Genomic DNA, 12,619 nt, shown 5'->3' with positions numbered 1-12,619 from the left:
CTCTAGTCAAGGTACATATACATATGTTCTGGGACTGTCCCCGAATTGCCTCGATCTGGTCCTTGGTACAGGACTTATTGTCGGATCTTCTGAAGACTCAGATCCAAAAGGGCCCATTGCTTTTTCTTTTGCTGGATGATTCGTCGCTATCGTTGTCTGTCAATCAAACAAGGATTCTATCTGCTGCTCTTACTGCTGCCAAAAAGGTTATTTTAAAACTGTGGTTGGATCCATCAATCTCAGTTAGATTGATGTGGATGACATACTTGCTGGACATTGCCCGTTTGGAGTGTACCACGGCCAAAATACATGGTGCCACCAGAAAGACAATACAATTTTGGTCGGACCTTATTGTCAATTTATCAGACCTCTTGAAATCCTGAGATGAGATATATTTGTGTATTTTTATTTATCTTTTATATATATATATATATATATATATATATATGGGCACATCTCGGGCTCTGCTGTAAAAAGTTATAAATAAAAAATCTGTAATGCATAAAGAATCCAAAAAAAAAAAAAACGGAATCGTCCCTTGTTTAAAGGTAAAATGATGCGTCCCGTATCAAATCAATACGGGACGCGATTTGTCCCGTATTTTACAAAGGTCAACAAGCTGAATCAACAAATAAGTATTTTGCACCGTTTATAATGCTAATAGAAATGATAATGAAATCAATTTCATAATTAGTTAGAGAAGCTCATCTTGGTGTCTTTGTTTCCATGGCGATGATGGAGTGTCCAGGACGCGCGCCGGAGCGCAGCATACACTAAACCTGCGCGGTTTAAAACATCGAGGAGCTCACGTCCGCTCTTTGAGCACAAGACTCTCAAGATGTAGAGCTGAACGGGAAAGTTCTCAATGCGTCGTCCTGTAACTAATGATTTGCGGTGGACTGTCTGACTTAAAGGGATAGTTCGTTTACACTCCCACAAGCTGTTCCAAACCTGTAATAATTCCTTTCTTTTGTTGAACATAAAAGAAAATACTTTGAAGTATGTGGGTAACCAAACAGTTTCTGGTCCCCAATGACTCTGATAGTATTTTTTGAAGTTACTGAGGATTTAGTTACCCACATTCTTCAAAGTATATTCTTTTGTGTTCAACAGAAGAAAGAGCTTGCAGGTTTTGAACAACCTGGGTAAATTATGACAGAATTTTCATTTTTGGGTGAACCAAACCTTTAAAGTGACAGACACATCTGTGCTTCTAAAGGCATAACTCTATTGTTTTATTAAAATTTGGATAGTCTGTTAGAGCTTGATAGACATAATTATTATATTTTTAGACATTATTAGACAGAAGAATTAATAATTATAATTAATGTTAGACCCTATTTATTAATTTATAATTTATATTAATCATAAATATATATATAATAAATAAGCATATATGTCATATACACTTTGACATTTTAAAAAGTAAAAAAAAAGCTAAATTATTTCGATTTAATGTAGTCATAATTTAAGCAAATTAATAAAACAAATTAAATAAAATTAAAATTAATCTCATCCAGGTAACAGCTGCAGAACTGTCAAAAAAAAAGAATAAGAATAATTAATTTACATATATGTAAAGCATGTTTTCTCATGGTGTATTGTTGAGCTATGAGTTCCTCGTTGAGTATGTGTCCTGGGTGTGTTTTGGGTGTCCCTTATTTTGGCACGTTGAAGGTGGCAACCCTACATTGCAGAAACATTTCAAAGTTTAGGCTGCATCAAGTGTTCAGTATGACTTCACTTACTGTCTGTTGTACAGGTGCATCTCAATAAATTAGAATGTCGAGAAAAAGTTAATTTTTTCTTGTAAGTTATTTCAAAAAGTGAAACTTTCATATATTTTAGATTCATTGCATGTAAAGTAAAACATTTCCAAAGTTTTTGTTTTGTTTTAATTTTGATGATTAGAGCTTACAGCTCATGAAAGTCAAAAATCAGTATCTCAAAATATTAGAATATTTACATTTGAGTTTCAATTAATGATCATCCCTACAGTATAAATTCCGGGTATCTCTTGTTCTTTGAAACCACAATAATGGAGAAGACTGCTGACTTGGCAATGGTCCAGAAGACGAACATTGACGCCCTCCACAAAGAGGGCAAGTCCCAGAGGGTCATTACTGAAAGGTGTAGCTGTTCACAGAGTGCTGTATCAAAGCAAAATTAAATGCAAAGTTGACTGGAAGGAAGAGAATACTGTCAAGCAAAGCTGATTCAAACACTTGTGAGAGCTTCACAACGTCAGAAGCGTCTTACCTGCGCTGTGGAAGGCCAACTTTTTTTTTTTATTGGTCTTATGAAGTATTCTAATTTGCTGAGATAGTGAATTGGTGGGTTTTTGTTAAATGTTAGCCTAAATCATCACAATTAAAAAGAACCAAAGACTTAAACTACTTCAGTCTGTGTGCATTGAATTTATTTAATACACGAGTTTCACAATTTGAGTTGAATTACTGAAATAAATGAACTTTTCCACGACATTCTAATTTATTGAGATGCACCTGTGTATATATATATATATATATATATAAACTTTGTCACACAAATACACATGGACTAGAAGGGCTTCTTAGTAATTTTATTCAGCTTGTACAAAAACATTTCACTTTTGCAATTATTTATGAACAATAAATATTGTATGAAAAATATTAGGCACATAAATAAAATAAATAATTTAATAAATAACACATGGTGGAAAGTACAGGGGAATGACAATGAAAACAGGATGTAAAAGGAATCTCATTCTGACCTCTGATTTGCTGATTAACAGTGGGGGAGGGAAGTGGGGTGTTTGGGGAATTTTGGCTTCCAGAATGGCTGACTAACCTTTTTTTGTTTGTTAAACGCTTACCCTTCAAACAGAGCCATATACATTCTAGTATAATAATTGTATTATCTAAAAATACTTATTGGTCAAATAATACTGTTTGGCAATCTCATGATAACCCACACTAGCTGCCTGCTGATGTACTCAACCCCTGAGACATCAAAAATACTCCAAATACTTAAATATAAAATGCAGAAATGCAGAAATGCAAATATACTTGCACATTAAGGCAAGTATATGTTCAATTACTTTTAAACAAACAGTAAATAAAAAAATAGTAATAAATTATTTTTATAAATAAAATACTTAAAGAACAAAGTAAACAGAAACTGACATGAAAATGTTTATGGATATGAATGTTAGTGTATTCAATTATTTCTTTTCTTGGTTTTGTTTTATAATTTCAATCTGTGTAATACTTACAGATTTTTTCCCCCACCTTTTTAGTTTACTTATGCGTGTTTGTCATTATTTGGCTTGAAGCACAGTGTAATCTCGTGCCAATCTGTTCAAGTAGCGTTCCAGATCTCTCAGTATCACATAGCCTCTCAGATGCTGAATCCAGCGGGACGCCTCTGCTGTTGTTGTCTGCAGGGTGTCCACAGATAGCTGGCTTCCCGTTAAAATAAAGCCTCCTGATGTCTGGGTGGGTTGTGAGACGCTGACAGAGGTCTTCTCTATCATTGAAGTAGAAGATTGTGTAGCGGAGCTGCGAGGATTATCCATCTGAGTTGGGGTCTGGATTACAGTGGTGCTCTCTGTGGAATGATGCATGCTGGGAACCGGACTGGAAGATGAAGTTGCGTGCAGAGGATGGAGAAGTGGGGATTTTGTAGATGCAGCGATACTCAGACTGTTTAACTGCAGATAGAGAACGAACATTAGCAATCTGTATGATTCAGCATAATTTCATCTGTAAAAAGCTGGATTGGATTTTCTTGGTAACACTTTACTACTTAGTGTTTCCATACACACACACACACACACACATGTTGGTTTTTGTGGTTTATGGGGATTCTCCATAGGCGTAATGGTTTTTATACTGAACAAATTGTGTGTGCTATTGCCCTACACCTAAACTTAGCCCTCACAGGAGACTTTGTGCATTTTTAGATTTTCAAAAAAACACCATTTAGTATGTTTTTTAAGCCTTTTGAATTACGGGGACATAGGCAGCGTCCTCATAAACCACCTTCATATTGTAATACCTCTGTCATACCCATGTCATTATACAAATTTGTGTCCTCATAAACCACATAAACATGCACACACTCTCACACACACATACATACATACACACATACATATATATATATATATATATATAATCTTTTTAAAGAAAATTCTTAATGTTTTTCATATCTGAACTTCAAACATGTGGCTGTAACACTGGCTTTAGAATATTACGTAATTGTTGCAATATTGTATTATTATTATTATATTAGTAATATTCTAATGTAATGCTATTATTTATAAGTCTAAAAAACTAGAATAAAGAAGTGGAATTTATTTACTCTACCAGTAACATAATTATCACACAGAGATAGTGAGATATATGATTCAAATATGAGTAAATCACTAGGCTACATGCCAATGTCATTATTGTTATTCTTAGATATAAATATATCACAAACAGTTTCTATATACCCTAAAAAAATCCCCTTGGGATTTTTGGAGATATTCTGGCAAGAGCCCCCTCGTTTTGCATTTAAAAGGGGTCATCATGATGAGTTGATCATGGGAGTTGTTGTGACGTGTCTATGAGATCACCAAATTAGCTACTGATAGCTGGGAAGTGCTTACGCATCTAACAAGTGTGCACTTGTACCTGAGAGTTGACTTGTTTCATTAGGTCCCGCAGATCTATTTGCAGACTAACAAATCTTTGGCACAAGGTGGGCTGAGGCTTTCCTCGTTTGTCTCTTCTCTGCTCTCTTCTTTCCTTCGTCGCATCCCTCTCTCTCTCCAGCTGCTGCCGTTGAACTTCCAGGTGAGTCCAGAAGGTTTGGAGGTTGTGAGAGGCCAAACGCAAACGCTCAGTGTCCTGCACCAAACACATACAGTTCAAATATAGCCCCGTGCAGTAAAATAACTAACTAAATACGCGATAAACACATGATGCGCACCTGCATGTGTAGCCAGGTCTGATAACTGACAGTAACCGCAGGAAGTGTGCTCAGCATCAGCCCTCTGTATTCAAAGAGCTCGTCACCAAACAGCTGTTGTTTCTGTGAAAATAATACCGGGTGCTATGAGCATTTAGATACAAAGTGGATTATAATAATAAAATGTGACAACACAAGTCATATTGTCGTTAATATGTTTCGGTTTTTGTATGCAAATAACATTTCGTTTTCTTACGTAGCGGAACAGCAGTTGTTGGACGCGTGCGCGAATAGTGCATGTGAGGCGCAATGAATTGGAGAAGGACAGCGCTCCCCTGTGACCAAGAGGCGAAGAGGAGTCTGTGGACACCATACAGATGAGGGTGGGGATGAGGATGAGGATGCAAAGAGGAGACAGACACGGCCGAAACATCTGGGAAATTGGAAAGTTGGAAAGTGTTAGATCATGCAAAGTAGTGGTACCTTCAATATTATGCAGATACAGTGTTATATAATAAGACGCACGGTTTAGCAGCTTTATTCGCCAACGTTTTTATCGATCAAATCTCAAGTCAGAGATCAACCAGTAGAACTATTTCACATAGCAATACAGTTAAGGCACTTTGCATCTGATACGTGGGCTAAACAAGAGACCGTACACATTTGGAGTATTTTACATAATAATAACAAAAATAGGCTATATTTTTTCAGACTAGTAAGTGATGCTGTAAATAAGAGGTAATAAGAAAGTTCAAATGATATCGTCTCTTACCTCTATTTGAAATTCAGCACTTGATTGCTCAGTCGCCAGCAGTTGATTTGAGATGATGCTGTCCTGGAGATAACATCTTATATTCGCTTCTTATCCTTTCGGTTTCGCTCTTTTGGGAATGCCAGTGTTTGTTCCTTTTTTCAGCACGCGTATAGCTAGTCAAACAATTCCAAGAAGTACACTAGGCCTATATGTATACTATAAGATTGTACTGTATTTTCAATGTCTTCATGTATAGGCTGTAGAGGTTTTTTTTTTTTTCAGATATAGACTAACTTCTACTTCTTTACATGACAGGTTAACTGATGAAACAAAAACAAATAAATATTGAAACGCTGACAAAAAATAAATAACTAAAATAAAAATAAAACATGGAATGAGGTATAAAACATCAAGGAAATCAAAATGTTAAAAGAGACAAAAAAAAAAGATTCTAACTTAGGATGTATAGATGCAATTGATAGAATGTGAACAAGAAACTGAAATGCAAAACTTATTTGAAAGTATCCGTTAAAAGATATTCAATTCTGTATATTTAAAACAAATGGTACCCTCTCAAAATGGAATTGTATATCTAATATCAGGGAGTGTTTTCAAACATGTAGCAGAATTTATTATTAGGACTATTATTATTATTGTTTTGGTCAACATGTTAAAATAAAGTATAAATAAATGATAAAATGATAAAAGTATAATAAAGCATAAATTAATATCAGAATCAGAATGAGCTTTATTGGCCAAGTATGTTTACACATACAAGGAATTTGTTGTAGTGACAGAAGCTCCACAGTGCAACAGAAAGACAGCAACAAGACAGGACACAGGTAATAAAAACTAAATAACAAGAAATAGCCAATAACCAATGTACAAAGCAGCAGCAGCAAAATAAAATATATATATGTACCCTAATATGTAGGTTGTAGTTGCATTACATTTTACAACCGATCAAGACATGGAAACTCGCATGACAGTCCCTATGGGGAAGACCCTCCCACGCTTCCTTATGATCTAGTCTCTGTCTCTCTCTGACGTTGTCTTACTCAACCGCTGCTTTCTACAAGAAAATGAAATTTCTGTTTTGCCCCATGACCAGCTGGGGCGTAAATTCACAAAAAGTACCTTCTTAAATAAAGAGACCACAATATCTGTAAATTCGAAACATCTGTATAAAAAAACACAGAAAAAATCATGGTTTCACTTGCTCTAGACCTAATGCATTGCACCGCTATATCCCCTGTACATTTATTTGCAGTTAGCACATCTTTTATCCCATTGGGGCCACCATGGATCAGACTTGTTAGTCCAGAACATCCCATAGATGCACAGTCAGATTGTAAATTTGGAACTGAATTTTTGAACTGTTCCTGAAACCATTCCTGCACAATTTCTGCAGTGTGACAGACACGGTGCATTATCCTGCAGAAAGAGACCACTGCCATCAGGGAAACTGCAGTGGACGTGGTAGGTAGGTGGTATGTGTCAAAGTAATATCCACATGAATGCAAGGACCTATGTTACACAGCAGAATGCCCATGACCCTGGCACGCAGGTTGTCTTTTGGTAGGTATTAATCACTGCATACTAGGAATAGGAACACTTGCTGTTTTGGAGAGGCTCTGACCCAGTCGTAGAGCCATCACTATTCAGCCTTTATTCGAGTCACTCAGGTCTTTTTGCATGCCCATGTTTCCTGCTTCCAACACATGCAAATTCAAGAATGAACTGTTCACTTGCTGTATAATACATCCCACCCCTTGATAGGTGCCATTGTAACAATATAATAAATGATATTCTATCTGTGGTTTTCATGTTGTGGCTGATATATTGCTGAACAAACGGGAATTTTCTTTTTTTATGTTTTTCTGCAGTTCCTGCTGCTTGTGGAATTCAAAATAAGTTTAATAATAGTGTAAATAAATGTTTGTTTGTTTATTTATTTATTTTTACAGTTATTCAAAACATTTCTGACCTGGGGCCTGTTTCATAAAACAGGTTTACCGAATAAGCCAGGTTTATTTCAGTTAGTCTGACTTATTGTCAATTGATTTGGTTCAAAATAAGTCAGACTAACTCAAATAAGCTTGGCTTGTTTGGTAAACTTCTTTTATGAAATAGCCCCCTGCAAGTCAAAAACAGCAGGTAAACATGGTAAGTGAAATTCAGTCCTAGCACGTGGCTTTGAGAAACAACTAAATATATATTTAACATTAAAAAAACAACAGTTTCAAAAGGAAATCCTCTGGATTGTTCTTGTACATTCCCAGTGTTTATTGAATTTACTTTCTTTCAGTCTGTCTAACCTGGGATATCCGAATACTACAAAACATTTTTTCGTTGTCTCTTCTTTTTGAGGGAATATCCATTCTAATGACACTTGCGATTTAATTTACTGTGAAGACATGTTTTAGACATGCGACACAGTGTCACTGGATTTTGAGGTAATCATATGACCACTTTTTAACAGAAGACTACACATTCAGACCACAACTACTATGTAAGTTGACATGTATAGTTTACAGTGAGTAAAAATGGTGAGGTTTCTTTGGTGATGCAAAACCGCAGTTGCACCACATGAGCGTCTCACTTCATGTTTCCACACCAGAAGTTTTGAGTTGAGCAACACTTCCTTTCTCAATTGCTCTCTCTCTCTCTCTCTCTCTCTCTCTCTCTCTCTTTCTCCCTCTCTCTCTCCGTCTCTTTCTCTCCGTCACACTTTTCTCTCACTCTCTCTCAAGTGATATCAATTGTCAGAGATGAAAACTTATTTAGGAACATACATTTTTATATTCACAAAATTCAAGAGGCAATTATAGAGACCCAATGCATGTTACCGTTTTAATTTAAAATACAATTTAATATATTATGTACATTATATAATCAACATAAATGGAAAATTTTTATTGAAAATATAAATGCTTTTTAAGAATGTCTTACTAAATGGTTAGTCTCCCTTTCATGTTATTGGCAACAGCACTAGAGCTGCATGCCCTTATGAAAAAGAAATGAGCTTAATTGTATCAAATGTGCTCTTGAAGAGTACTTGAATGTATATGAAAAACTGTTGCAGGTAATATAATATTAATTATATAAAAGTCCACTTAAGTGTACATTAAGAGCGTCCAATTATAAAAAGTGTACTTTGTAATAATATAAAATTAAACTTTTTATATTAGAGTATTGTGTCATGCTTTAAAAAAGTTGTTCACTAACAAAGCACAAGTACTTGACTATCGTTTGATTTGTAGTGTGTTATTTGATATTACGTTTAAAGTTATATCATGTGCACTAAATTGCTTCATTACAAATGTGTAATTATATTTAGACAGCAGAATTCTGAAATTACAAATAAAGATGTCAAAAAAGCACTCTTAAGTTAACTAACTGCATTTGATAGTTTGCTCTCTACATTCATTTTCATTTAATTGTAAATAACATGCAAGTGTCCGAAATCATTACATTCAATTCACACGCAATTATGAATTTTGTCATTATTCATGTAATTTATCACAATTATTTGTCAATTTATCATGTAATCCAACATTATTTTAGATGATTCAAAGAGCATTTTGACTATTTGAAAAGGAATTCACATGATCAATGTTGCAAATGAGAAATAGTGCAGAATCAGAAAAAGAAATATTTTTTTCTCGTTTTTACATCATATTGTGTCTTCGTTTCAAATTTGTAAAAAATTCGTTTCAAGAAAAAAAAAAAATCCAGATTTGCTACATTTTGAGTTCCAGACTTTTAATATGGTTTCAGACATTTGAAACCCAATGCATAAAAGAAGTAGTGGGTGGTTTTCTTAGTTTGGCCACATTCATGTTCATCAAGGAAGTAAACCCCGTCATGACTCTTCCTGGTAATCCCTTGAGTGATTCTCAACTGGTAGGGTGAAAACCACATGGGTGGAGGCGGAGCAATGCGGTGGTGTACAATTTGTCATTTCTTGTTGTTTCGCGGTGAGCCGTAGGAGGGGGTAGTTCTCTGACAGACACCCACACAGATTTCACTGGGGGTCACAAAGTCTACGGAGATTTATATATGTCTCAAATGACTTTATATGCATGAATTCATTATTAAGGTGTAACAAATACCATATATATTTACACAGAATTTATTACAAGTGCATTTAATGCAGGCAAAACCATGCATTTGCAAAGTATTTTACAATGTAAACAAAATCTGTCATAAATACACTTTTGATATTAACTTCCCTCCTGATATTGTTTCAGTAGTTCTTCCTCTTTTCTATTTTTCGAGCTGTGTCTCTATTTCCGTTTGATTTTCAGTCTTGACTCATCTACTACTGGTTTTCCTTATGACACACCAGTTTTGTTATATTTTTCAGCTAAAACTTATGATCTCACTTCTCTCTCTCTCTCTCTCTCTCTCTCTCTCTCTCTCTCTCTCTCTCAATTTTTTTCTCCCCTTTTTTCTTTCTCAACTTCTCTTTCCCTTATCCTCAATTCTCCGGATGTTTAAATTGCATTTTTTTTGAGCTGGGTTATTCTCACTGCTCACTTTATTAGGTACGTACACCTTCACTGTAAAAAAATAAATAAAAAAAAAGGGCAAACTTAAAAGTTTAAGGCAACCAGCAGCAGATTTTTGAGTTATCTCAGATTGTTGTTGATTGTTTATACAACAAAAATTTGAGAAATTTCCTAAAAAAAAATATGTTGAGAACTCAAAAATCTGCTGAAGCTGGTTGCCTTAAACTTTTAAGTTGGCTCAACTTTTTTTTTTTTTTTACAGTGCAGCTAGTACGGGGTTGGACCCCCTTTTGCCTTAAGAACTGCATTTCTTCTTCGTGGCATAGATTCAGCAAGGTGCTGGAAACATTCCTTTTGAGATTTTGGTTGATATTGACATTATCAAGCAGTTGTTGATTTGTCAGCTGCTCATCCTTAATGCAAATCTCCCATTGGATTGAGATCTGGTGAATTTGGAGGCAATTGAGTATAGTGAACTCTGTCATATTCAAGAAACCAGTCTGAGCTTTGTGACATGGCGCATTATCCTGCTTAAAGTAATCATCATATAACGATGTGTTCATCAGATGTGTGTTCAGAGATGCTCTCCTGCATACTTTGGTTATAATGAGTTGCTGTTGCCTTGCCATCAGCTCAAAGTCTGGTCATTCTCCTTTGACCTCTGGCATCAACAAGGCATTTTCATCCACAGAACTGCCGCTCACTGGATATTGTCTCTGTTTTGGACCATTCTCTGTAAAGCGTAGAGATGGCTGTGCATATAAACCCCAGTAGATCAGCAGTAGATCAACAACCATTCCAAGTTCAATGTCACTTAAATCACCTTTCTTCCTCATTCTGATGCTCCGTTTGAATTGTCTACATGCCTAAATGCATGGAGTAGCTGCCATGTTATTGTCTGATTAGATATTTGCGTTAACAAGCAGTTGAACCTGACAAAGTGGGCTAATAAAGTGGTGCAATATTTACAAGACAACGCAGATCCTTAACCAAATTACAGTATGCCATTATTATCAAATGTACTACATACAGTTTATTGGCTATCAAATGAGATCAGACTTGCACTCTACAGCTAGTAGGTCTATATTGTGATTCCTATGGTATCTTTTTGTCTGGTATCACAAGTTCTCTTTATCTGAATGTGAACTAAAAAGGCACAGGGAAAAGAGAATCAGACAAACTCCGTTATCAATCATTGAAAGCTATTAATAATACTAAATATTACTACTAATAAAATATGAATAATAACAGTAAACATTTAGTTGATTGCATGACAAGGTTTTTAAGAAAAATGTACATATCTCGACAACTAGAGAGAGAGAGCAAATAATAATTATCGGTCCAATGCTGGAATCCTAAAGGTCAGCCTATACACCACCAATTGAACTCAGCTTAGAAGAACACTTCTGAACTATTAGAAGTTGCTCAACAGCCTGATGAGGCTGTAGCTTCCAGTGGACACATTTAGATCAGGGGGGAAAAAGGGGCTGTTGCTTTCAAATGATCCACAAGATGGCAATGAAAACCTAAAGCTATCGCTAATTCTAGAGGGCCTTTTCTTTTGTGAATTCTTTTGGGATGGTTATTCACGGGCCAGCAGACCTCTTGCTAGACCGTTTATATGAATTCAGTTTACATAAAAATATCAAGATGCATATAGTTGTATTAGAAATACAAAACAGAGACATACTTCCAATCCAATCCAATAGTCAGGCTGAGTATAAAATAAAATATAGTATATAATATAATAAAATATTGAAAATAGTAAATCTGTCATTCAGATTTACATTTAAAATTCTTCCATGTTTTATGTTTTCCTTCTGGTTTATTGTGCCCTTTTACCTAGAAAACAAGACTGACATCAAGCAGGGAAAGCAAATAAACTAAGTTTCACTATTCACAAGCATCCCGCATTGACTCCAGCAGAACAGAGCCCACGAAGGTGACTACAGTTCAACATCTGGGCTCTGATAGTCTCTACACGCATCAGCCACGCACTTCCTCTTTTGGTATTCATTATACAAATTATTTATTCATCTTAAATATGTAATGAAAAAATTATTTTGCCAAGGCTTTATTTTTTAAGAAAGCCAGTTTAAGAAACATGTCTGCTGTACAAAATTTACAGTTAGACAATGTTTGAATACCAGACACCAGCACAGTTATTGGAAAAGAATGATTGGAAATTGAAAAGATCCAGATTTCGCAATATGCATCAGCTAAATACACAAAACTTTTCTTTAAAACTGATTTAATTTTCCACACCCGGATCTTTACCATCTAAACGCAAAAGTCAGAATCAATTCCTGACAATCCCTGGCATACAACAGCAATAGTGAAAGTGGCCTACAAATGTTTAGGGGGATTTCTTGTGTCCTCTTTCCAAGAAATCAGAATCAATGAATTATAGTCAAAA

This window comes from Barbus barbus (genome assembly GCF_936440315.1).
Source record: "Barbus barbus genome assembly, chromosome: 6".
Lineage (NCBI taxonomy): Eukaryota > Metazoa > Chordata > Actinopteri > Cypriniformes > Cyprinidae > Barbus > Barbus barbus.
Note: the sequence above shows the minus strand (reverse complement) of the source record.